The sequence below is a fragment of the Pan troglodytes genome, chromosome 13 (genome assembly GCF_028858775.2).
Source record: "Pan troglodytes isolate AG18354 chromosome 13, NHGRI_mPanTro3-v2.0_pri, whole genome shotgun sequence".
NCBI lineage: Eukaryota > Metazoa > Chordata > Mammalia > Primates > Hominidae > Pan > Pan troglodytes.
The window spans coordinates 123,854,339-123,880,389 of NC_072411.2; the positions used below are offsets into that span (position 1 = coordinate 123,854,339).

Consider the following 26,051-nt stretch of genomic DNA (forward strand, 5'->3'; position numbering starts at 1 on the left):
TAAGGCACTATGAAAGAACAGGGTCTAAGAATCTCAAGAACTTTTTTTCCCAAGAAATCAGCAATCGTTATTTAGTGTAAAGCACTACTTAACATTCACTTCAATCAATGTCCCATCTCTAACGACTGCTTCTCTGAGTGGCATCCACCCAAGGCTCCAGTGATAAATATTTAATAAAGGAAACTCCCTCTACTTTTTTTTATTTCTCCCATAAGCATTAAATTAATTACTTCATTTTAACAAGCAAAGCTGCTCTCTCAAATGCTGCCTCAACATTTCACATTCTTGAAAACTGTCTCTGTACCAGGTTGATTTACAGAGGAAGATTTTGAAAAATTAAAAATTTGGGGATGGATTTTTGGCAGGAAAAAAACATAAAAAGGTACTTAGCCCACAAAATGGCAGCATTCTGATATGCTTCTCTCTTTTGGATGTGGTAAGCATTGCCCCATATTTGGTCATTTCAGTGGGACGGCATAGAAATTTTGCTTACTGCTAAGGGGAAAATAAAGACATTTTACTTGCTCCGTGGAGGGTTTGATTTCCCAGAGACTTTTTTTCCCCTCCTTTTATTCTTTTTCTTTTTTGGGTATAATTCTCTGTGCACCAAAGACATTCTGTTCTGGTGAGCTCTGCACTTCTTATTCATGGCAATTACGTTCACATCTTTGATCTTGGATGAGATCTCTTGTGCATATTTTGTTCTATTTATGTCTTTGATCTGGTTTCTTGTGATTTTCTTAAGGTTGTGTTTTTATTCGAAAGACGTTCAGCCTACAATATTTAAAAAGGAAAAAAAGGTGACATTTAGTTTATCCATATGACATTGTCTTTTTAGGCATATGGATAAATTAGACTGTCTTTATACTCCTCAGTTCCTTCTTCCAGTATACTGAGAGTTTGTTTTTAGCTGTCATAACAGTGGAAAATTCAACAATCAGATGGATTACAGCATGGTGGATCAAATTCAGCGCAATGGTTTTTAAATCGCATTATTACATTTGTCTTAAAAGAATCAAATCGGTCTTCCAATGAACTGGATAGTGATATAGGTATAAAATAGTAAGGGAGTAAGTTCATAGAGCTCCTGCTTATGGAAGGTTAAGTAGTCTAATTTTTTGTCATTCCTATTATCATTTTATTTAGTATACTTTTTTTGTTTGTCTAACATATCATTTATACTCGGGTTTCAAGAATTCACCTTAAAGGTGACCTGTATTACTAAGGAGAGATTAAATAATAACATAACAGCTAGCGGTCGCTGTCGTGATGGCAAAGTGCTCTGAAGAAGGGGGCTGCATGGGACCTAGGAATGTACATGACAAAAATTGGTCACCATGGCAACATTTGAGCAGTTGGAGACAGGGAGCTGAACTGAGCAACACAGAACCGCAGTGGCCTGATTGAAAAGAACTGCCTATAATTTAGCTTGACTGACTTCTTATGTAATATGTTTTTTGTACTATGCAAATGACTATAGAGATGTGAGAATCCAAAACAGTCTATAAATCCAGACTGCAATCACTAATGTAGACCTTTCTTTGAAGATGCAATTGGGAATTCCAGTGTGTAGCAAGCTAGAAGGTTCTCTGTCCTAATGATCTTAGACTGTGAGCATTATTTCAGGTGTTTCTGTATTAAGCCATGTCTATAAACAAGATTTTTGTATTTTAGAAGCCTATTTAGGCAACCACTACATATCATTTTGTAATAGCAAGAAAACCAAAATTAGAAGGCCTAGAAAGGTGGTAAAACTATAAGAAATTGGTAGTTGAACAGTTCCATGGTGAGCCTCATCATACAAAATATAATTCAATAAAGATTTTCATTTCTTTTTTTTGTTTTTTGTTTGTTTTTTTGCTCCTTGAATTATCTGAATAATTGTCCTTAGTTTCTTTTTCAATTGGTTTGTATTACATACAGAAGGGAGCTCAAATGACTCTCTGAGCTGATAGACAAAGGCCAAGTGGCTTTTTTGTTTTATATTTGCGTAGTAGGACAGGAGGCCTCTAAGGAGAACTCGCTTCATGTGAATGAATAAGAACAACCAGAATATAACTTATTTAAAATGCCATAAGAACAATGATGCCTCAGCTAATAAATCTTCTAAACATTAAATCTCTTCCTAAGATTCAGTACTGTTGATCATGCAAGTACTTTATATATCATGTTGAGTAGAATTACAATGAATCATGTAGCTTAATGGCAATATCCCTGCTAAATTATGCAGATGATAATAATAAGAAGAATAATAAAATTAGTAGTAACTATAGAAATGATTACAGCTGAAATTTACTGAGTACTATGTCTATTCCTCATTTTATCCTCACAAAATTGCTGCAAGATAGAAATAATCATTCTCCCTATTTGGCAGATAGAGGATCAGAGAGGCCAAGTAATTTGCCCAAGGTTGCACAGATAGTAAATTATACAGCCCTGATTCGAACCTAGAGCCATCTGGCTCCAAAGCTTTGTTTTCATAAGCATGTTTTTTTCTGGCTTTGTGTACTCAGATAACTTTTTAAATAAGACTTTTCTTCTCTACTTGTATGACCAACACTTTCGTCTGCCCAAGTCATCTCTTATCAATCCATTGCAGCCTTTTCTTGCTAAGTCTCAGCTTCCAGCCACACACAGACACTGGAAACTTACTTGAGCTAAAACTCATTAACTTGCCTCTTATAAATGTGCTAATTGTAAAGTTTTCTTTCCTTATGATAATGTGTCATTGAGCCTTTCCTTCTATTTTTTTTTTTTTTTTTTGAGACCAAGTTTCACTCTTGTTGCCCAGGCTGGAGTGCAGTGGCATGATCTTGGCTCCCCGCAACCTCGGCCTCCCAGTTTCCAGCAATTCTCCTGCCTCAGCCTCCCAAGTAGCTGGGATTACAGGCACCAGCCAACAAGCCTGACTAATTTTGTATTTTTAGTAGAGACCAGCATGTTCCCCATGTTGGTAAGGCTGGTCTCAAACTCCCGAGCTCAGATGATCCACCCGCCTGGGCCTCCCAAAGTGCTGGGATTATAGACGTGAGCCACTGCACCTGGCCTACCTTTCCTTCTATTTTATTTGGCTATAATAGATTAGGAAGGAGAATTCATCTTTCTTTGAGTCTTGAATGTCCTCACTCACGAAGCATACGTGTGTGTTGCTATCATGAAAGAATCAGGCAGCAAAAGAGAGCCACTGGCCAGGATTTACTAGAACCCAGAAGTTACTTAGGCTGGAAGAGCTACCTGGCACAGTGATTCAGGAAGTTTCTCTTCTCTTTTGTGTCTGGCTTCCGTTGCTCAGCACTCCACTTTTGAGATTCATCTATGTTGTTTTGTGTGGCTGTGTCGTTTCTATACAGTATTCCATTGTATGAACATTGCACAATCTATTCATCTACTCTATTACTGGTGGACATTTGGATGTTTTCAGTTAGGGTCAGTATGAATAATGCTGTTTAAAACATTCTAGTGTATGCCTTTCAGGAAATATAGGCATACATTTGCTTAGGTGTCACAACTGGTAGGGCAGACGATCTGCATATAATCAGCTCTTGGCAGTAGACAGTGCCAAAGAGTTTTCAAACATGATTATACAATTTACCTTCCCACCAGCAACAAGTGTAGGAAAACTCCAATCACTTCACATTTGTGACAACACTTGGTGTTGTCAGTGGTTTTGATTTTAGCCATGCTGGGGGTTTGGGGGTTGTATTGTGGTCATGTGATAACCAATGAGATTGTGTACCTTTTCCTATGTTTCAGTTTCATGTAGATATTTTGTGTGTGTGAAGGGCCTTTTTAAGTATCTTGCCCATTTTTCTATTTGATCATCTGACTTTCCCTTTATTTGTAAAAAAGCATTGATTTTAAGTGATAAATCAGTGCATTGATAAATGATATATATAGGAAATGTTTCACGCTTTTTCTTTTTTTTCCTGTCCAGATTCTTATCTATTTTTTTTTATTTCACAGCACTCGAGTATTAGTTAAGAAACAATCTAGTCTGCTATAATAAGAAACTCACAATGCAATGACTTAAATAAGGAAGAAATTCATGTCATTCTCATGTAACAATCTAAGGAGCCCTGGATATCAAGAAGCTCAGCTATGCTGGGACTGAGGCTCCTTCCTTCTCAATATCTGAAATTCTGAAGGCAATGCTCTTGTCCTAAAGGTAGGTCATCACCATTTCTGCATTCAGACTCGGGGGTAAGAGGAAAGAAGGGAGGGGCATGCTTTTTTTGTTCATGGATATGACTTGAAAGTTGTACACTTCTGCTCACTTGCCAGTAGCTAAATCCTAGTCTTACTGCTGAGCCTCTATTAGTGAGGTTCAGGGAAACAGCAAGGGGAGCAAGGACTGGGTTGAAGAGGGAGGCTGGGAAATATGCTGTTAATTTGGTGCCCATTTTACTTAGCTAAGTCTTCTGTTACAGTGGAAGAAAGGAAGAAAAAATTGCCGATGGATTACACTCCACACCCCAATTGTCAGATTTCTACACCCTGAATTTATTTCCCCCCACCACTTATTTATTTATTTGTTTTGAGATGAGGGTCTCACTCTGTCACCCAGGCTGGTGTGCAGCGACTGTAGCCTCAAACTCCTGGGCTTAAGCAACCCTCCCACCTCAGTCTTCCAAGTAGCTGGGATTACAGGCGTGCACAGCCACGCCTGACTAAACTCTGAATTTAGAGATTAGAAAGATTTCTCAAGTAGGTACCTCCCATGTATTTCTGTTAGATTACAAAACTGGTGTCTGAAAAATATTTGAAACCCCTTCTACGTAGCAATCTCCAACAGGGAAGGCATTTCAAAAGTTTCTTTTTCTCTAATGAATTAAGAGGTTGCAAAAGATTTTCACATGAAAACAAAGGCAGGTATAGTTAAATTGCCAATGAGGGTCATCTTATTTATACACCAGTGACAAGGTTTAGGGATATTGTGGTTTTTTTTAGAGCTTCTGTAACAAATATCACATACTATGTGGCCTAGACCACAGAAATTTATATTCTCACAATTCTGGAGGTGTCAGGAAGGTTGGTTTCTTCAGAGGTCTCTCTCCCTGATTTCTAAGTGGTTGCTTTCTCCCTGTAAACTTCACATGGTCTTCCCTCTTTGTGTGCCTGTGTCATATAAGAACACAAGACATATTGGATTATGACCCACTCTAGTGACCTCCTTTTAACTTAATTACCACTTTAATGACCCTATCTTCAAATACAGTCACATTATGAGGTACTGGGGATTAGGATTTCAGCATATGAATTTAGGGCAAGGGAGGAGGACATAATTCAGACGTAGAAGGCAGATTAGTTGACTGTACTGGTGTAAGTTTCTACATGAATGAGCCTTGAATGAAGAAAAAGGAAGTTTGGTGAGAAATTTCAGCATAGCAGTTTTCACCTGGGACATTTATTCTTGACAACTTTGAGGGTTTCCCACAGTTGTGACGGTTTTTCCTTCCCTTGTGAAGTTGAGGTGTGACTGTAAGGGATTATTCTCCCTTCCCCCACTCCCACCTATTCATGAAGGGTGTTTCTATGTATGGTACTGCATGTTCCACTCTCCAAGCACAACACGTTCCTGTGGGGAAGTACACCGCCAGTGCCAAGGTCAATACCAGGAAGATGCATGCCCTTTGCTGCAGGCCCGTGAGTGAGAGCAGAGGTTTTTGTTTTTTTTTTTTTTCTTTTTTTGAGATGCCAGTCAGCCGGCTCCGTGTTGGTTGTCAGCTTGAAGCTGCTGGTGGGGTTTCCTACGGCTAGACAAAGAAGATCCTGGGCTTGGAATTAGGGCTTTTTATGCTGTGAATATAGAAACCAGGATAGGAACTCTGGAGTGAGGAGTGTCCTATGAGGGCACGTTGAGGCACTGGGACCAGCGCAGGGAAACAGCAAGAGAACAGGCAATGGGATGAGGAGAAGCTGCAGTACTGGGGAGGGAGGGCTGGGATGGAGGGACGGGCTCATGGAAACAGGACAGGCTGTGGCCCTCCCTGGCCTTTGTCATCTGGACTCACCTCTCCAGCCATCACTGACAAATTGATAAGGAGGGTATTTGGTCAGTGGAGGGGATATAAGAACCGGGAAAGAAAGAAGGAAAGAGAATTGTGAGGTCTGCAGCAGCTGGCGGAAAAGGAGCTGCTATTGTAGCAGGGAAAACTGTTGAGTTTCTGTAGCCATGCGGCAGGGGCTGCGACCCCAGCTATACCGGAGTGGATGTTTTAGTCCCACCCTGGCCATAGTACATTCACAGAATCTCTTAATTGTTTATACTTTTGTGTTTTGTTTCGTTTTTCACCAGGAACCACGGTAATATGGCTATTTTTTTCTCCAATTGAAAAATAAATACCTGAATCATAAATAACAGGTGAATTAGTTGAATTACGTTGCAATTTATTTAGAAATCATGAGATAAGAAGCTGTTTCTGGAAATTCTACATCTTATGTTTAAATCTGGAAAAGTACATACTTTCATTTGGTATAAAAATAAAAAGTTACAAAATTGGATGATAAGTTTCCCTGTGAATATTTGGTGCATACTGGATGTTACAAAAAAAGACCGTGAAATCACAGAGATATAAAAGTCTTTGAGTTCCTTCTGTGCACACACCTTTCTTCGAATCTGCATCTCTCTGTATACTTATTGCATATGTTGTCAAAACAGGTCCTGTGCACCTGGACCACACCCCTACTAGAGCCATCACCTGTGTTTGGTAATGACATAGTTCTAGAAAAATAACTAAGCCATGGCCATATTTCTCTCTTGTTTCCTCATTTCCACTGTGTGTCAACATCTCTGCACTTACTGGGAGAAAAACATCATGCTAGCTACTGTGAGGTTTTACTTGGTCCGAAGAAATGCTCTTTTGCCCTTCAGCAATTTAGGAACTAAGTGGGGTGACAGTCATCCTAACTCCCAGCCCATATGTCAGGAGAGAGGACTGTCATATGGCTATATAATGATGATCACTCTGAAGAGGTTCTCTCCTCGGTAATCACAGAGCGCTGTGACTTGTTCAGACTCTACATATATTAGATTTGCTGTCTGGAAGATCTGTGCCATCTGGGGCCTAGTGGACACAGGCCAAGAGGACCACCCGTAGTTCAGCTCCTGTGGTTTTTCAGGCAGCTGGACAGCAATGCCGCACGGGCTTCAGGAGTCCATTGTAACAAGGGTCTTAATGCAGATGAAGTTTGAGATGGGAGAAGACTTTCTATTTAATTAGAAAAGACATCAGAGGGAAGGTGAGATGAAGCAGGTGGAACAGGAGGCACAATAGGAGTGGGTGGGGAAGAAGCACCCTTTTATAAACTAGCCTTTATTTGTGCATATTTATAATGTGGAGTCATGAGAAAAAGAAAGTGAGTGATGGTGAGTCTGTTTCTTGCTCATATGTTTTGGAACTCATTCATTCTGGAAATACTCATGGAGTGCTTGATGTGTATCCGTCAGGGACTGACATCCTGGGAAGACAACAATTAGGAAAACAAATTTCCAGCTTTTGTGCAGTTTATATGCTAATGGAGAGAGCTATAATGCAAGAAAAATACATGGGTATGGCATATATTATCTTAGAAGGTGATGTGCTATGGGAAAAGAATAAAGTAAGTTTAAGAGGATGGAGGGTTATGAGGAAGTGCGACATTTGGAATGGACATTTGAGCAGAGGCTTGAAAGAAACAAGCGCCATAGGCCGTGGGTATCACGAGGCAGAAGAAACAGGAAGTGCAAAGGCTCTGAGGCGGCAGAAGGAGGGCAGTGAGAGAGGAGGCCAGCAGGCCTGGAGCACAGGTCAGGCTGTCTCGAACTCCTGAGCTCAGATGATCTGCCCGCCTGGGCCTCCCAAAGTGCTGGGATTATAGGAGACTGGAGACGCAGAGAAGAGAAGGGCAGAGAGGAAATGGGAGCCAGACCGTGTTGGGCCTTTGGGGCCCTAGTGAGAGCTTTGGCTTTTACTCTTAGTTAAGAGAGCAGGTGGGGCATGGTGGCTCACTCCTGTAATCCCAGCACTTTGGGAGGCTGAAGCAGGTATATCGCCTGAGGTCAGGAGTTTGAGACCAGCCTGGCCAACGTGGTGAAACCCCGTCTCTACTAAAAATAAAAAAATTAGCCAGGCATGGTGGCAGGAGCCTGTAATCCCAGCTACTTGGGAGGCTGAGGCAGGAGAATCACTTGAACCTGGGAAGTGGAGATTGCAGTGAGCCGAGATTGGGCCATTGCACTCCAGCCTGGGTGACAAGAGTGGGACGTCGTCTCAAAAAAAAAAAAAAAAGGGGGCAGCCACTGGGGCATTATGCAAGGTGGAATACACTCAGATATTTCAATATTTCACGAGCTTGTGTTTCAGACCTGATGTTGTACTGAGTACTGAGCATATAGTGGTGACTGTGGAAGCAGCCTTTGCCCTCAAGGAATTTATTTTACTGGAGGATTTATTTTACTGGACCACCTAAGGAAGGGATGTATCAGATTGGGAGCAGGCATAGCAGAGAAAGGACACAGTTGGCCATTAGGTCTAAGATGTGAGCAGTACTTGGTCAAATGCTTTGACTGGTACCAGGAAGGCAACCCAAGACTCATCCTCAGTGACCCACCCCAACTCTATAGCCTCACCTCTGCAAAACACCATTCCCCAGGGTGGATTTCCCACTCTCGGAAGTCTGAAGTGTGGACAGGTGCATTTGATGTGCCTGTCTCCTGAAATAAAATTAAATGCTTGGCCAGGTGCTGTGGCTGATGCCTGTAATCACAGCACTTTGGGAGGCCGAGGCAGGCAGATCACCTGAGGTCAGGAGTTTGAGACCAGCCTGGCCAACATGATGAAACCCCGTCTCTACTAAAAATACAAAAATTAGCTGGGCGTAGTGGCAGGCGCCTGTAATCCCAGCTACTCGGGAGGCTGAGACAGGAGAATCGCTTGAACCTGGGAAGTGGAGGTTGCAGTGAGCCGAGATTGTGTCATTGCACTCTAGCCTGGACAAAAAGAGAGAGACTCAGTCTCAAAAAATTAAAATAATAATAATTTAAAAAAAAAAAACACCTAATGCTTTTGGAGGAGGGGAGTGTGGCCTCAGTCTTATCAGGCACCACACCACGGGAAAGGAGTCTGAAGCCTCCCTGCCAGTATGTTTTGAAGTGGAAAAGGGAGGAGCTCCTGAAATGACTAAATGTTAGAGGTGGGAATGGGGGGAGGGAAAAGGTGGAGGATGTGCCTGAGAATCGTAGGGTTGGTGACACCAAAGGTAAACCCAGCCTGAGGGACAGCGTGGCAGGACATGGACTATGTGAACAAGTGGAGCTCATCCAGTTAAACAGATGTAAAGGAGGTCAGCCGGGTAGTGACAAAAAGCTATGGACATAATTGGCAGAGAAATGAGGGAATCTAGGCAATATGTCAAAGTGAAAGCATTACTGATTGGTAATAAACTGAATTAAAAATGTGAAGACAGGGTCTCTTATTTTTTATAGTGTTTTTTTCTCTTTCTTTTTTTCTTTTTCTTTTTGAGATGGAGTCTCACTCTGTCACCCAGGCTGGAGTGCAGTGGCATGATCTCGGCTCACTGCAACCTCTGCCTCTCTGGTTCAAGCTATTCTCCTGCCTCAGCCTCCCAAGTAGCTAGGACTATAGGCGCCTGCCACCTTGCCCGGCTAATTTTTGTATTTTTAGTAGAGACGGGGTTTCACCATATTGGCCAGGCTGGTCTCGAACTCCTGACATTGTGATCTGCCCTCCTCAGCCTCCCAAAGTGCTGGGATTATAGGCGTGAGCCACCACACCCAGCCTGTTAATAGTGTTTTCTGAGTATCTGAATAACTGAACACATCAGCAAGTTTATTTCTTCAGGGATGCTCCAAAGTCTCAGTTTTTCTTTAGGTTTTATTTTTTTTTTCTTTTTTCCATTTCTTTTTTTTTTTTTTTTTTCTCTTGAGGCAAGGTTTTGCTCTGTCACCCAGGCTGATGTGCAGCGGCATGATCACGGCCCACTACAACCTCAAACTCGTGGACTCAGTTGATCCTCCTGCCTCAGCCTCCTGAGTAGCTGGGACTACAGGGCACACCATCACCACTCAGCTAATTATTTAACTTTTTGTAGAGACAGGATTTTGCTATGTTGCCAGGCTGGTCTCAAACTCCTGGCCTCAAGTCACCCTTGATCCTCTTGCCTCAGCCTCCCAAAGCGCTAGGATTACAGGTGTGAGCCACCTTGCCCAGCCTCCTGTAGGTTTTGATTCTCTTTGGAATGTTCTTTTAGGAAGAATCCATTATCTTAAGTCAGTATTAGGTTCTTGAACATTTGACTAGTTTTTGTGTCCCCTCCCCTTCAAAAAAAGAGCAAAGGAAATTGCATCTTATTTCTGCTTTTTTAAGGGAGAAAATATCTAAATATTTTATGTTTTATACCAGGGATTTGCAAACATTTTCTGTAAACATCTCTAAAATAAACATTTTAGGCTATGCAGGCCATACATTCCCTGCTGCATCCACTCAGGTCTGCTGCTATAGCATGAAAACAGCCATAGGCAGTGTGTAAAGGAATGAATGTGTCTGTGTTCCAGTAAAACTTTATTTGTAAAAACAGGCAGTGGGCCAGATTTGGCCCTCGAGCCAGAGTTGGCCAATTTCACCATTACATTATCATCTTTGAAATATGCCTTCGTTGAAGATTATTTTACTTGTGACTATTTTTTTGTTGAGTTGATGTAATTCATTATCATTCCTATTGTATATCATGTTTTACACCAAAATCTTGTGGTTTTAACAGCAGTGGTTTTAAAAGGTTAAAGCTTTCCACATTTTTACTTTTTTTTTCCCCCCAAATTTCAGTCTTTTGTGGACATTTAGAACGGATCCAAACAGTGTTAAAGCTTTTAATTGTCCACTTTCTTTTCACTGGAGGAAATAACATTTATAATTTCTTGTGTCATTTTAATTCTACACCAGCTATGTCATCAGTAATTTTCTATTGCAAACGTAATAAAAAAGTAAAAATTAATTTTCTATCCTTTGACTCAAAGTGTCCCAATGCCTCGATATGGTGCTAAAGTAAAACTGTAAAGTTAATGGAATATTATAATCTGCAAGATGCTCTTTTGTTGAAGAAGGAAAATTGGCTCATATTCCATGGTATGAAAGGTTTATAGCAACAGGACCAACTAAATCAGCAATTAACAGTAAAAACACCAGATAAAAATGGATCGATCCCATCTTCTTTTACTGAGAGAACAGAAATCCCTATTAGAATACTCAAAGGTTCTTTTCTGTCTCATTTTTAATGCTTAGGCAAACAGATACCCTGGCTTCCAAATCTTGCATTAGGAAAAAAAAAAGTAGCAGTATTAAAAAAGAGCAACATTTACTCTTCGCCTGTACAGGAGTGATTAAAATGTTGACGGCGTACTGGCATTCCCGAGCTTTGTGGCAGCTGCCATTGCCGTGGCACCTAGCCGTAGAGCCGGGGCAGGCTTTATTAGTAAACTGCTCGCTGGGCCACGGACACTCTGCCTCCAATTCGCACTAGCATCTGTTGCTGTATTTTGAATCTTCATCCCACAAACTTTGACGAAGGCAAAGATTCCATACCATATGCATTTGCTCCTTCAATAGAGCAGGTCGGTTTTCTAGGACCACAACCTACGCTTTTATTTCTGGAAATTAACGCTGCATTTCGCCCCTGATTTTGTTAGTAGCAAAAAGATTTTCACTTTTTTTTGTACAATCTACGTTTAGAAAATGGAAATTATGTTGAGTTAGATTTTCTTTTTTGGCAGGAGGGAGAATGAAGGCTTCTAACAAGCCTCACCAAATAGGACAGGCAGCACGCATCTTTTAGGCATTTTCAAACTTGTTCCAACTTGTGGGGACGGCGACCACCACGTCACTCTCTGATGACAACAGCTTCAAATGTGGCCGTACCAATGCTACCAAGACATCCATTTAAAAAGAAAAGCATGTAAAATCCAGATTTGAAATTCAATAAGGAATCCAAAGAAAAGTCTAGCTTTCAGGCCATCTCCCAGCTAAATGAATAAATGAATACGCAAACTATTGCATAAAAAAAAAATCTAGAGGGTAACTAAAGGAAGCCTTGCTCACTACTGTCTGAAAATAGCCTCGTCTGGAAAGGTATGCTTTTAGACTAAGAAAGCAGAAAAAACTAATTAGACAAGAAGCAACCGTGAACAAACATGTTAGCAGAATCAATAACTGGAACTGATCAGCTATTTTTTAATTGTGCCAGCTGGACGTCCGTGATATGCTTAGCAAAGCATAATTACCAGCTTCCATCTCATAGCAAATATCTTTTCTTTCTTCCTTTTACATAAATAGCTGGGCATATGCCATTTAATAATAATAGTAATCATAATAATAATATTTTTTAAAATGTAAAAAGTAGTGGAAAATGAGATATCTCATGTAAGATGATATTTTATGAATAATTATAAGGAGGCCAAGTAAGTATGCCAATTGTGCTAATAAGAATGTGAGCTATCAAGGAAATGTAACTAATTTCTTAATTTAAAGGCCATTGTGTGCTCTGTGTGCAAAGCTGCATTATTAAAAGTAGGGGCCATTTGTTTTGCTGTTTTAGTATGGGTTGTGTAGCTTGTTCCCATTTGTACAGCTATGATTGATCTGGGCCCAAAGCACTTTGCCTACTGCAACTTGAAGGACCACGCAACACAGTTGTCTGGTACCATTAGGAGGAATTAAGATGGACTTTTTGAGTTGTGTAAGTAAAAGGAATAGAGAAGAGAAAGGTTTCACTAGTTAATTCAATGGAAAAAAAAATCCTAACCCAATTGATTTGTATACTTTTCTTCCCCCAAGTGACAGCAAAACAAAGGTTTGTAAGCATGTAATAGACTGGAAAGACCAGTGTTTAAAAGGCCAAGTTTAGCTGTGTGTCATCAAAGAAAGCTTATCGTTTCTGACATATTGCTGTGGGAAACTGGCCTCTTTAGGGCAGTTGTCACCTGGAAAAGTGACATGTTAAAGGAAATATGTACATAGGGAGTGAAGGGCAAACCAGAAAATACTGGAAGATTCTGATAAAAGTGAGGATTTACTAATGCTAATTCAAAACTTACCTAAGATGTTTTTTCCAGAAGGAAAATATTTCTTCAATTTGTTTGGTATGACAAATATTATTATTATGGGGAAGCAGTCATAATAATAAATGTTTTGACACATTTGCTCCTAGATATAGAAAAAACGTATGGAAGATGGATTAAAATAAATTTTCAAGTGACAATGGTCTGCTTTTATTTTTCTGAGTTCATTGTTCCACATTAAATTAGAAAGATGATTGTTTTATTCAGCAGGCATAATTCATCGCAGCTGAAAAGACTGTAACTACCTTGGGGTTGTTGACGCCTGGGTTCTACCAGCCCTGGAGAACAGTTTCTGTTTCTTCTGTGATGTTCAGAAAAGACAATCCCTGCACTAATTCTCTTCATTACCAGCAACTCAGTTCCACTTCGTCGAATTTGGTTTGGTTTAGTGCAATTCACCCAACCTTTATTGTGCAATTACAAAGCACCAGTCTATCGTAAGGCACCAGTCCTTAGAGAAGCCCATCACCTTCCAGTCCCAGAGGGAACTGTATATTTCCTTTTATTCAGGCTGTCTGAAGGCAGTCAAACCAAGCTACTTGGCAGTGCAGTGATTCATGCCTGTAATCCGAAAACACTGGGCGGCCAACGCAGGTGCATCATCTGAGGTCAGGAGTTCAAGACCAGTCTGGCCAACATGGCAAAACCCCATCTCTACTAAAAATACAAAACATTAGCTGGGCGTGGTGGTACACCCCTGCAGTCCCAGCTACTCAGAAGGCTGAGGCAGAAGAATCTCTTGAACACAGGAGGCAGAGGTCGCAGTGAGCTGAGATCGTGCCACTGCACTCCAGCCTGGGCAACAGAGCAAGACTGTCACAAAACAAAACAAAACAAAACAAAACAAAACAAAACAAAACAAAACACGAGGAAGAAGTAAATTGCTGCCTCTAAGAGATTTCTACCTTTAAGTTGCCAGATAGTTCTGTTTGAATGAGGATGGAAGGAGAGCCCGTTTCTCCCATCGGTAATTTGCTTTCTGACTTTGGCTAGGTCATTTGACCTCTCTGGAGCCTTACGAGTTTCATCTATAAAATGGGGAATGCAGTATTTATTTGCCTCTTTTGTAGGGGGGAAATTAAAAAATTACAGAATAATACTAAAAATAAGACACCTAAGTTCTCAATATCCAGAATTTACAGAAGTTTATATTTTATAATATTTGTTTCTAATAGTGTTCGTTAACACGTTTTTCAAACCTAATGAATGAGTCGTGTGTGTAAACAACAGCTATAAAATGGGAGAACAGCTATTATTGGTATATTAGGTGCTTTCAGGTTGAAAGTAAGAAATATCTCAGGTCATCAGTTGCTGATACTTTATCCTAAAACACAGGAAGTGAGAAGTTTAGCCACCACACAACCCCTCTGGGTCCCCAGGCTCAGGTCTCTTCATGGAGAAATGGCCTTTGTAATCAAATCATGCAGATGTTGCATAGTTAATTTCATTAGTCTATAGGGTGAAGCATAGAAAGAAGTATGGGGTCCAGAGAAGCATGTAAACATTTGCTGTACAGCACAGAATTTTAGAAAAGAAACGCCTGCCTGTATCCAGTCTTTTGCAGGGCAAGGGGAGTATTAACTGAAGTTCAGATTTAATCTTCTCAGGGATGATGTATTATTTAATACTTTAATAACCCATGCCCTCCTTTCCTGATTTTATTCTTGTCCCCATAACATTTACCACTTTTTAGCTTTTTATTGTGTATTTTTAAAAATCTCTGTCTGCCTATAGAATATTAGCTCGCATTGGCCATTACCTATTCCTATAAATTAGCCGGAGTGTGAGGACGAAGGACAAGCTGATTCTAATAATAACAACGCCCCTTCACAAAATCAGGACTGGCCAATATCACCAGCACATGGCACCTAGACTAGGTAGAACACGGTTTTCTCCTTTTCTTCCTTTATACAGTACCTTTTAAAAGTAAAATTTAATTTATTAGCAAAATGGTTAATTGTAAATCGTTTTTCCCCATTGTTTTGTGGTAAAATACACACAACATAAAACTTACCATCTTCACTGTACAGTTCAGTGGTATTAAGTACATTAGTATTGTTGTACACCCATCACTACCATCCATCTCTAGAATGCTTTTCATCTTGCAAAACTAAAACTCTGTACCCATTAAACAATAACTCCCCATTCCTTCCTCCCACCAGCATCTAGCAAACACCACTTTACTTTCTCTCTATAATTTGTGCTACTCTAAGTACTTCATATAAATGGAATCATACAGTATTTGTGTTTTTGTGACTAGCTTATTTCATTTAATAAAATGACTTTAAGGTTCATCTATGTTGTGGCATGTGTCAGGATTTCCTCCCTATTCTCTGGCTTGTTTGTCTCAGCTCCAATCTTTGTTATTTCCTTCCTTCTGCTAGCTTTGTGCTTATTCTTATTTTTGGAGTTCCTTAAGTTGTAAAGTTAGGTTTTTAATTGGAGATATATCCTGGTTTTTAATATATGCATTTGTAGCTACAAATTTCTCCCTTAGTACTAATTTCACTACATCCCATACGTTTTGGTATATTGTGTTTGTTTCCATTCATCTCTAAGTATTTTCTAATTTCTTGTGATTTCTTCTTTGGTCATTGGTTATTTACAAGTTGTTTAATACCCATAAATTTGTGAATTTTCCATTTTGATTTCCAATTTTATCCTGTTGTGGTAAGAGAAGATATTTTATATTATACCTATTTTTTTAAGTTGATTGAGGCTTAACATACGGTCTATCCTGGAAAATGTCCCAAGTATTCTTGAGATGAATGTGTATGCTATTGTTATTGGGTAGAGTTCTATTAGGTTTAATTTGTTTATTGTGTTGTTTCAGTCATCCACTTCATAACTTATCTTCTGTCTGTTTTATTAATTATTGTTATTATTATTTTTTGAGACAGAGTTTTGGTCTGTCATCCAGGCTGGTGTGCAGTGGTGTGATCTCAGCTCACTGCAACCTTCACTTCCTGGGTTAAGGCAATTTCCCTGCCTCAGCCCCCCAAATAGCTAGGACTACAGGTGCCTGCCACCATGCTCGGCTAATTTTTGTCTTTCTAACAGAGACGAGATTTCACCATATTGGCCAGGCTGGTCTCAAACTCCTAACCTCAGGTGATCTGACCACCTTGGCCTCCCAAAGTGCTGGGTTTACAGGCGTGAACCACTGTGCCTGGCTGGTTGTTCTATTTATTATTAAGAAAGGTATTGAGATCTCCAATCATTATTGTAGAACTTTCAATTTCTCTCTTCAGTTCTGTCAATTTTTGTTTCATATATTTTGATAGTTTGTTATCAAATGTGTAATGTTTATAACTATTATGTTTTCTTGCTGTATTAAATTCTTTATTAATATTTAATGTCCTTTTAATTCAAACTATATATTGTCTGATATTAGTATAATCAACCTACTCTCTTTTAGTAACTGTTTGCATGGAACTCTTTTTTTCATCCTTTCACTTTCTTTTTTTAAAAAAAAAATTGTTATATTTTTAAGTTGAATAAAATTATGTCTGATATACATATACATAGTGAAATGCTTACTATAGTCATGCAAATTAACATGTCCATCATCTCACATAGTTACACATTTTGTGTGTGTGTGGTAAGAGTACCTAAAATTTAGTCTTTTAGCAAAACTCCCAAGTACAATAAAATACTATTAAGTATACTCTGAATGTTACACATTAGATCTCTAAATTTGTTCATTCTACATATTTGATAATTTGTATCCTTTGACCTACATCTCTCCATTCTTCCCACAATTCCCACACCTCACCTGGGGTAACCACTGTTTTATTCTCTATCTCTGTGTATTTGACACTTTTTTTTCTTTTGGATTCCTTATATAAGCGAGATCATGCAGAAGTTTTCTTTCTGTGTCTGGCTTATTTCACTTAACATAATGTCCTCCAGATTCATCCATGTTGTGACAAACAAGAGCTCCCTCTTTTTATAAAGCTGAATAATATATAAATTGTGTGTATATATATATGTATATACACACATATACACATATGCTATAGTTTCTTTATCCATTTATTTGTCAACTGACAGTTTGGGGCTTTGGTTGTTTCCATATCTTGGTCACTTTGAATACTGCTGCAATCAACATGGTAGTTCAGATACCTTTATGAGGTGGTGATTTTATTTCCTTTGTATATAATATATTCAGAAGAGGAATTACCAGGTCATATGGTAGTTCTATTTTGAATTTCCTTACATTCTTTCATTTTCAATCTGTTTGTGTCTTTAGATCTAAAGCAAGTCTCTTGTAGAAAGCATACATCTGGATCATGTTTTTGTTTTCCATATGCCTGAGAAATTTTGTCTCTCACTTCCTGCATTACTGTTTGCTTTTGTGTTTAATTTTTAAATAGTGAAACATTTTAATTATCTTCATATTTCCTTTTGTGTATATTCTATACCTATTTTCTTTGTGGTTACCATGGGGATTACATTTAACATCCTAGAATTATAGCACTCTAAGTTGAATTTTTACCATGTTAACTTTAATAACACACAAAACTGCTCCTTTACAGCCCCATCCACATCCCTTTTAGTTGTTGATGTCACAAAATTATATCGTTATACATTAAAGTTTATATACATTAATGTAAACATCCACATTTAGGTTAAAGTATAGTGTAAATAAATATGATGCATGCATAAAATTAAGATACATTAATATATCACATTAAAGATATTAAAGTTTATGTCCAACAACATAAACTAACAATTTTTCTTTTTGAGACCCTCATCCAGGCTGGAGTACCGTGGCATGATCATGGCTCACTGCAGCCTCAACCTCCTGGGCTCAAGCAATCCTCTCACCTCAGCCTCCAAAGCAGTTGGGACTACAGGTGCACACTACTACACCTGGCTAACTTTAAAAAAAAATTATGTAGCGATGGGGGGGTTCTCACTATGTAGCCCACACTGGCCTCTAACTCCTGGCATGAAGTAGTCCTCCCACCTTGGCCTCCCAAAGTGCTGAAATTACAGGCATGAGCTACCATACCCAGGCAACTAATAATTTGTTAACACATTAGTCACTTACATAGAAAACAAAATGTAGAATTACAAACCTGAATTACAATAATGCTAACTTATATAATTGCTTTCCAGATTTTGCCTTTGGCTGGAATTGACCCAAATTAACTGCAATTTACCTTCTAAGCCTTTCCCAGTATTGCTGTCTGAGTAGAGAAAAGGATTTCTGGTGCTCTCTACTCTGTTATATTCCCAGAATTCTCTGGCTTCTTATATTTAAAAAGAACATTATTAATTACAGAGAAACTGAAGTTCTCCTTAACCACCATCCATGATTCCTTTTCTCTCCCTGCAATAGTGGATGTTCTCCCAGCCTATCCTTTGTATTTTTCCATACAAATATATGGAATCATGAACAGCATGTAGTATTGCTTTTTGTGGTTAAAGTACACACAGTGCTGGCTGTGGTGGCTCATGCCTATAATCCCAGTACTTTGGGAGGCAGAGGCAGGTGAATCACCTGAGGTCAGGAGTTCAAGACCAGCCTGGCCAACATGACGAAACCCCTTCTCTACTAAAAATACAAAAACTTAGCCAAGTGTGGTGGCATCTGCCTGTAGTCAGTCCCAGCTACTCAGGAGGCTGAGGCAGGAGAATCGCTTGAAACAGGGAGGTGGATGTTGCAGTGAGCCAAAATCACGCCACTGCACTCCAGCCTGGGCAACACAGTGAGATCTCCTGAAAAAAAAAAAAAAAAACACACACACACACACACACAAACACACACACACACTCACACACACACAAACACTTTAGCTATTAACACAGACATATTTTGCAACTTTTTCACTTAACAATTTATATGTTTCTGTTGTACTTTATACATGTTATACATGACATGTAATATATGCATACTTTATTCCTTTTAGCATTTAATTTTGTGCATGCATCACATTTACTTACACTATATATTAACCTAAATTTGAATATTTATATGGTTTTTAATTTTTCATCCTTGAAAACAATTCTCCCTATAAAAATACTCAAGTCATCTTACCTGTATAAGAGTTTTTCTAAGAATGACATATCTAGAAGATTTGCTGGACTGGATTGTAGAACTTATTGCTGTTTGTGATCCTGTATTCAAGTTAACTGTTCTCTTGGTATTTGTTTAATACCCTGCACATATCTTTGATTTAAACCCTTAGTACGTGTGGCTCAGTCACTTCTTGGCTGAGGTGAGAACATGCCTGTGGAAGACAAGTCTGTGGCTTGGTGAGCCTGTGTGACCAGCTGTCTGTGATCTGTGCAGGGTATTAATGTATCAGAACTGAGTGCTCTGGGAATTCTCTAGAGGCTGGCAAGGGCTCCTGAACCAGTTGTAGTTCCTGTCTTGTCAGTCCAAACCATAAGACTCAGCTTTTTTTCTTACCTGTGTTTTCCTGCCAGAACACCCTGGGCTGTTACTTGCCTTGAGTTGGAAACAGTTTGCATTTACACCTGTAAATTTATTCATCCTTCTAATTTATGTAAGGTTTTTTTTTTTTTGGTATGCAATTCTTGATTCTTTAAGAGGTGACAACAAATTTTGGTTTTCTACTGTTATGTGAGAACATTAGGCCCAAGCAACAAGTCATTGCGTAAGAAAACGTAGAGTGCTACTGCTGTTTAAAAAAAAAAAAAGGTGCTGGGTTGGAGGATACTGCATTTTTTTTATTAGTATTGGAGACAGAGTCTTGTTCTGTTGCCCAGGCTGGAGTGCAGTGCTGTGATCTCAGCTCACTGCAACCTCTGCCACCTGGGTTGAAACCATTCTTCTGCCTCAGCCCCCCAAGTAGCTGGGATTACAGGCACGCACCATCATGCCCAGCTAATTTTTGTATTTTTAGTAGAGATGGGGTTTAACCATGTTGGCCAGGCTGGTCTTGAACTCCTTACCTCAGGTGATCCTCCTGCCTCAGCCTCCCAAAGTATTGGGATTACAGGCGTGAGCCACCATGCGTGGCCACATTTTCAATTTAACAAGATTTTGCCAAATTTCTCTTCAAAGTGGCTGTACTAATTTACATTTCTAGAGCAGCTTGTGAATATTTCTTTTTCCCCACATTCCTACTATAACTTAAAATGTCATACTTCTTTATTTTTACTAACTTGACAAATAAAAAAAATTTTATTACTTATTCAATTCAAATTTTCTTAATTGTATTTGTCTAACTAAGCCAATAGGATTATCTCTCAGAACCTTGAATTTTGAGTGGAGTTTTAAAAGCGCAAGGGAAAACAAAAGTTCCTCTAAGAACAGCACCTTGATAAGACTGTGGCATTGCCGACAAGAGCAGAGGCTTTGAGGGCAGCATTGCCACGCAGAACTGCCTACATAATGGAAATGGTCTCTATCTGTGCTTTCCACTATGGTAAAGCACAAGCCAGACATGGCTATTGAACACTTGAACAGCGACCAATGTACCAATGTGACTGAGGAACTAAATGTTTCTATTTAATTTAATTTTAATTAATGTAAATGTAAACTTAAATAGTCACATGCAGCTCATGGCTACCATATTAGATAGCACAGCTCTAGGCTAGCCATTCAAATCCCAGCTCTGCTATTTGATATTTGACCCGGGGCAAGTTACTTAATCTCTCCATTCCTCTGTTCCATTTCCCGTAAACTAGTTGTTTTTTTGTTTTTGTTTTTGTTTTTTTTCTCACAATAATTTATGAGTTCAGATGAAATAGAGTGCTAGAGTGGTACCTGGCATATAGTAAATACTGTACAAATGTTTGTTCTTGTTCCCTAGTGGGAGTGAATATTTTTATGTTTATTTGGCTTTTAGATTTCTTCTGTGATTCCTTGCATGTAACCTTTGCCCATTTCACTATCTGGTCATTTGTCTTTATCTGTGATTCAGTCCAAATAAAATTAATTTTAAGGAACTATCTGATAAAGACTTTAAAGTATATTTAAGATACTCAAAGACAGAGAAAATGACGTCCACTAAAAGTTCAGAATAAAGACATTTTAAATTAAAAATTTCTAGTATGCCTCTAATAAAAGTTCGGAAAGAAGAAAATGTACAAATATAAGAAATAAGAATTTTCCAGAATTTTAAAAAGAAACAAATCTCAGCACAAAAGTATACTTTGAATATTTAATTAGGAAAAATAAAGATAAAGCCACATCTACAAACATGGTAGTAAAACTGAAGAACAAGGAACAAAACCCCAATCTACAAATCTCCTATTGGTTTTTGCTTCCTACATCTTGCACTGGCTTTATTTTTTTCCTCGAAGAATTAACTTAGTAATCTATAGGTTTATAGATTTAGCCTTTGTATATTAAAAATTCTTACTCCTTTTCTCTCTATTTTTCTTTCTCTTTCTCCCTTGAATTACAGTCTAGCAGGATATTAAATTCCAAGTTGGTCATTTTTTTAACGTCAGCACTCTACAGGTATGAATTCATTGTCTCCTGGCCTCTGTTATGGCTCATGAGAAGTCCTTTGCCAATATAATTGCCATTCATTTAAGGTAAAGTACACAACAGTTATAATTAATTTAAAATGTTATTTTAAATGTCTCATTCACAATGGTAACAAAAACTACAAGCTACAAACCACAAAACACAAAGATGTTTAAGACCTTTGTAGAGAAAATTATAAAACATTAACAGGAAGACCTGTATAACCTCACAGATGGTCCGTGTTCATGGATATGTAGAACCATACATGTCTTTGGATGTGTATGATAATAATATACATTCTTTGTAAATTCCATTCAATTCTAATACATATTCCAACATTTTTAACAGATATGGCAACCTCATCTTAGGTTTTTAACAGAACGTGGCAGGCTCATCTTAGGTTTATCATGAAATCACCAAAGGCCGAAAATAAGACAATTCTGAAGAAAATTAGTAAGGGAGTGAGAGCTTGTTCTATGTGGTAAAACATATATGGCAAAGCATATAATATAAGTGAGTGTGGTATCAGTAAAGGTATAGACTGAGAAACTCGGAACAGAATAGGAGACTTATGTTAATTTTATTGTCTGCTTTTCTTAGCTTTAGTTTTTTTCTTGTTTGAAAGTTTGCTTTGCACATTCATTTTGAGAGACGTTTCTGATCATGTTTTGTTTTTCTCTTTCTTTGTCTCTAGCAGCTTTGGAATTTTGAGTTTCCCCCACCAAGGCCTTTTGCTTCCAATTTAGAACCAGGTCCTAAAATGCAACTTTAGAATACCTGTTCTGCAGCAATATCGAGAATATCACAGATCCAGGGCAGTGAGCTGCTTGATTCCTGGTCATAAGAACGTCAGGGCATAGCTTCTTTGAAAGCCCCAATTCCGCAATTCAGTTGGGCAGCCTTTTCCCTCATTCTTTCTTTACAAGCAAGCAAGCTTTACTCAGCTCCCATCTTCAGGCACTCCATTTTGAAATTTTGAAATTTTAGTTCCCATTATTCTTCAGAAATTGGACTCTCAGCCATCACTATTGGTTTCCAGCAACAGAGTACAGCAGACCAGAGGTTTCAGCTCTATTCTGTTTCTCCAGCCCTCTGTCTGCTTTTCATCAGTCTTTTCAAAAGTGTTTGGAGCAGGGGGTTGGGGAGTATTACAGATCATAAATTTACAGAGCCATCTTGAGTCTATGTCCCTTGGGTTACAATGAATTACATTTGAAATTTATTTCCAATGAAATGAGAGAGCACGAAGTTATGTCTGTGTTATAAAAAATTTCTAATTTGAGTAGGAATAAAATAAATGCCTAAGTGGTAGGCCGGGCACAGGGGCTCATGCCTGTAATCCCAGCTCTTGCAGAGGCTGAGGTGGGCAGATCACTTGGGCCAGGAGTTCGGGGCCAGCCTGGCCAACATGGCAAAACCCTGTATCTACTAAAAATATTTTAAAAATTAGCTGGGTGTGGTGGCATGCGCCTGTAATCCCAGCTATTCGGGAGGCTGAGGCACGAGAATCACTTGAACCCCAGAGGCAGAGGTTGCAGTGAGCTGAGATGGCACCACAGCACTCCAGCCTGGTGACTGGAGGGTGACTCTGTTTCAAAAAATAAAAAATAAAATAAAATAAAATAAAATCCGTAAGTGGCAATCTAAGTTGCATTCTAAGCAAATTCAACAAATTCTGCTTTTGGCATCTTTGCGTATGAAAATATTCAATGAAAATAAAGGGTACATGCTCATGAAACCATGAAATATGAAGCATGTGCCCACCTCCAGCTACTGCCTGGCCCCTGCCTGACAATATTGAAAACCCCTTCCTGACCTATGGAAGTGGATTTCTGACTGCTCTGTAAGTTCTATAGAGGCCAGATCAAGGAGCCTTAATTTGCTTTATGTTTTGGGGCTTTCTCTAACATTTAATTGTAGAGAAATTCCACTGCTATAAATGTATTTGAACATTCATGATCTATCATAAAATCAATCTATAAGTTGTCAACTATCGTAAAACCTTAATAGTCTCCAGGATTATATCCTGAGACCTTCACAATTCCCCGAAGTAGCATTTGCAAATAACCACTACACAGTTTTCTTAGTTTTCTCATCTGGGAAGTGGACATAATAATGTTTGTATCATAGGGTGCTGGGGGTGTTACATGAGACCGGATGTTGAATAAAGAGACCAATGAAGCTGCATCAAGAGGGAAGTTGGATGATGAGCACGTCTTTCTCTAGTTAACTGACTTTCACTCATATATCAGCCTTGGAACACATGGGACTCTACTTCATGCTAAGGGAAAATAAATTATAAACTGTGGAATATGGTTCATCAATAGATAATCAGAACCACAAATGCCCACTTAAATATAGCAGGGCGTCCTAAAGTTAGAGGTCCCAAAGCCCTCAAAATACCTTGGCCTGTGGTCTGTTCACCTTTCCAGGGGATGCCTGTGATGCTGCACCAGCAAATTGCCCCAGGCAAAACACATCTCAAGAAGACACCTTTATTTTTAGTAAATAAAATATTCAGAGTCGAGCTCCAAGAACGATAAGGATCAATGTAGAAGTCAGTACCTAGCTACTTACCACAGTGCTGAGCTTGTGCCCTCCCCACAAAATTTAGAGAGTAAGTAGTTTATAGCATACATCTGAAATGCTATTTAACAATGCGAGAATCCTCAGTACAAGTCAGGGGGACTGGATAAATGCTATAGCAGTTTCATGTTAGAAGAGCTCATGGTGCTATCTCAGGGTGAGCCAAGGTTGCTTCATGGGGGCCATGAGACTTCAGTATTTCCCTTTCGTCGCAAGGCATGCTGGTGGAGATGACACACGGGCAGAAAAGCTTAGTGGTTAAGAATTTGAGCCCTGATTCAGGCCTCTGGAATGCAAATCCCCATTCTGACTTTTCCTATTTCTCTGATCTTGGGCAAATTACTTAACCCTCTATGTCTTGGTTTTCTCATCTGTAAAATGGATTTTAGTAATAACACCTGCCCACATAGAACTATTGTGAAAATTAAATATGTTAATGTTTGTCAAGTGCTCAGAGCAGTGCTGGCATCTAGTAAGCACTGTGCTAGTGTTTGTTAAATAAAACAAAGATCTGAGACCAAAGGAACCTGTTTTTTTGGAACTCTATGCAAAGCTTGGAGTGTTTTGAGGGTAAAGGAAGCTTTTTCAAGTCTCCAAAACAGATGGGCTTAATTTTTTCTCCTGCTAAGATTGTTGGACTATTTCTAGACTTATATAAAAACGGTGAACTACAGAATGGTCTTGAAAGTCATATTGCTTGCCCAGTGGTTTTTTGCAAGTTAAATTCTTCTAGATGGAACAGAAAGCAAGTTTCAATTAAATGCACTATTCTAAAAAGCTCAGCTCCTCTCTGTGTCTGGTCCTGTGTGGTATGAGCTAAGAATGCTGGCCTTTGAGAATAATTGTTCCTTCTGAAGAGATGAATTAGATCTTCCAGAGTCCTAGGGTATTGCTGGATATGTTACCTTTTCCAATTAGGAGCTCTAAAAGAAGTTGAGTTTTTTTTATTCTGTGATTTAAAATGTTCTGCTCTCTTGTACCGAACGTAATTTGGCATAAGTAGAATTAGACGAGCTGCTTTGTCTGCCTAAGTTGTTATCACCTAAGCGCTGATTTGAAATAGCAGCTAAAGAGAAATAGAATATAAATCTGCCATGTATGTGTGAGTAACGAAGTTCAGAGGTAGAGCAACTTAAGTTGTGTAATTGTCAGCTAAGACAACAAAGCTATTCTAAGGGTTTCCTTCTAGCACCAAATTACAGTCTGTCCAAACAGAGAAAATTAAATCAGACTGCTTATAAATTAAACCTCTTCCACTGGCAAGATTGTTCTGCCCTAAAAGAAGTGTTGCTTTCAGGCAATATATAGCTTCAATAACATGACATCTGGATCTGCCACAGAACTTACAAAGCCATTCCAAAAGGTCTTCCTCTTCTCCCTTCTTGGCTCCTACCTTCCTTAGAGAAAACAAAATTGGCACCAGCAGGTTGTTTGGAATTAGAATTGGTAGCAGACCTATCAGGGTATCAGATGTTTGGCATGTTCATCATTTTAAAGCAGTGTTTACGAAGTTGGTCTCCCATATTTGTTGGAGGCACATTCATGGCATGGTATTAGGAGCACCATCCAAAGGTTACCAAGCTCCAAGTGTCTTCTCCTCTGCTCTACTTCCAGGTTTGAAGTGCTCTCGCTGGAGCCTTGTTCTTGTGGGTTAGGTTAGGAACATGGTCCGAAAACTTTTTCTGTAAAGGACCAGGTAGTAAATATTGCAGGCCATACAGTCCCTGTTGTGACTATAGAACGCTGCAGGGTAGCAGGTGGAAGCAGTCACACAATATGTAAAAGATGGCCATGGCTGTGGCCCAATAAAACTTTATTTACGGAAAGAAGCAGCCAGCTATATTTGGCCTGTGGGAGTAGTTTGAAGGCAGAAAAAGCAAAACAACAATAAAATGGTTATTTACG

General features: G+C 39.1%; 1 long non-coding RNA gene across 2 annotated transcripts in view; it reads left to right on the plus strand.

Annotated features, from left to right (window-relative positions):
* The first annotated feature begins 3,973 nt into the window (after positions 1 to 3,973).
* The window catches only part of LOC104005391 (uncharacterized), a 62,809-nt gene continuing 40,731 nt past the window's right edge, over positions 3,974 to 26,051 (plus strand). For both annotated transcript variants that reach the window (XR_001716485.2, XR_678694.4), the window contains exon 1: positions 3,974 to 4,165. This is a non-coding gene — a long non-coding RNA (uncharacterized LOC104005391). The remainder of the gene's footprint in view (positions 4,166 to 26,051) is intronic.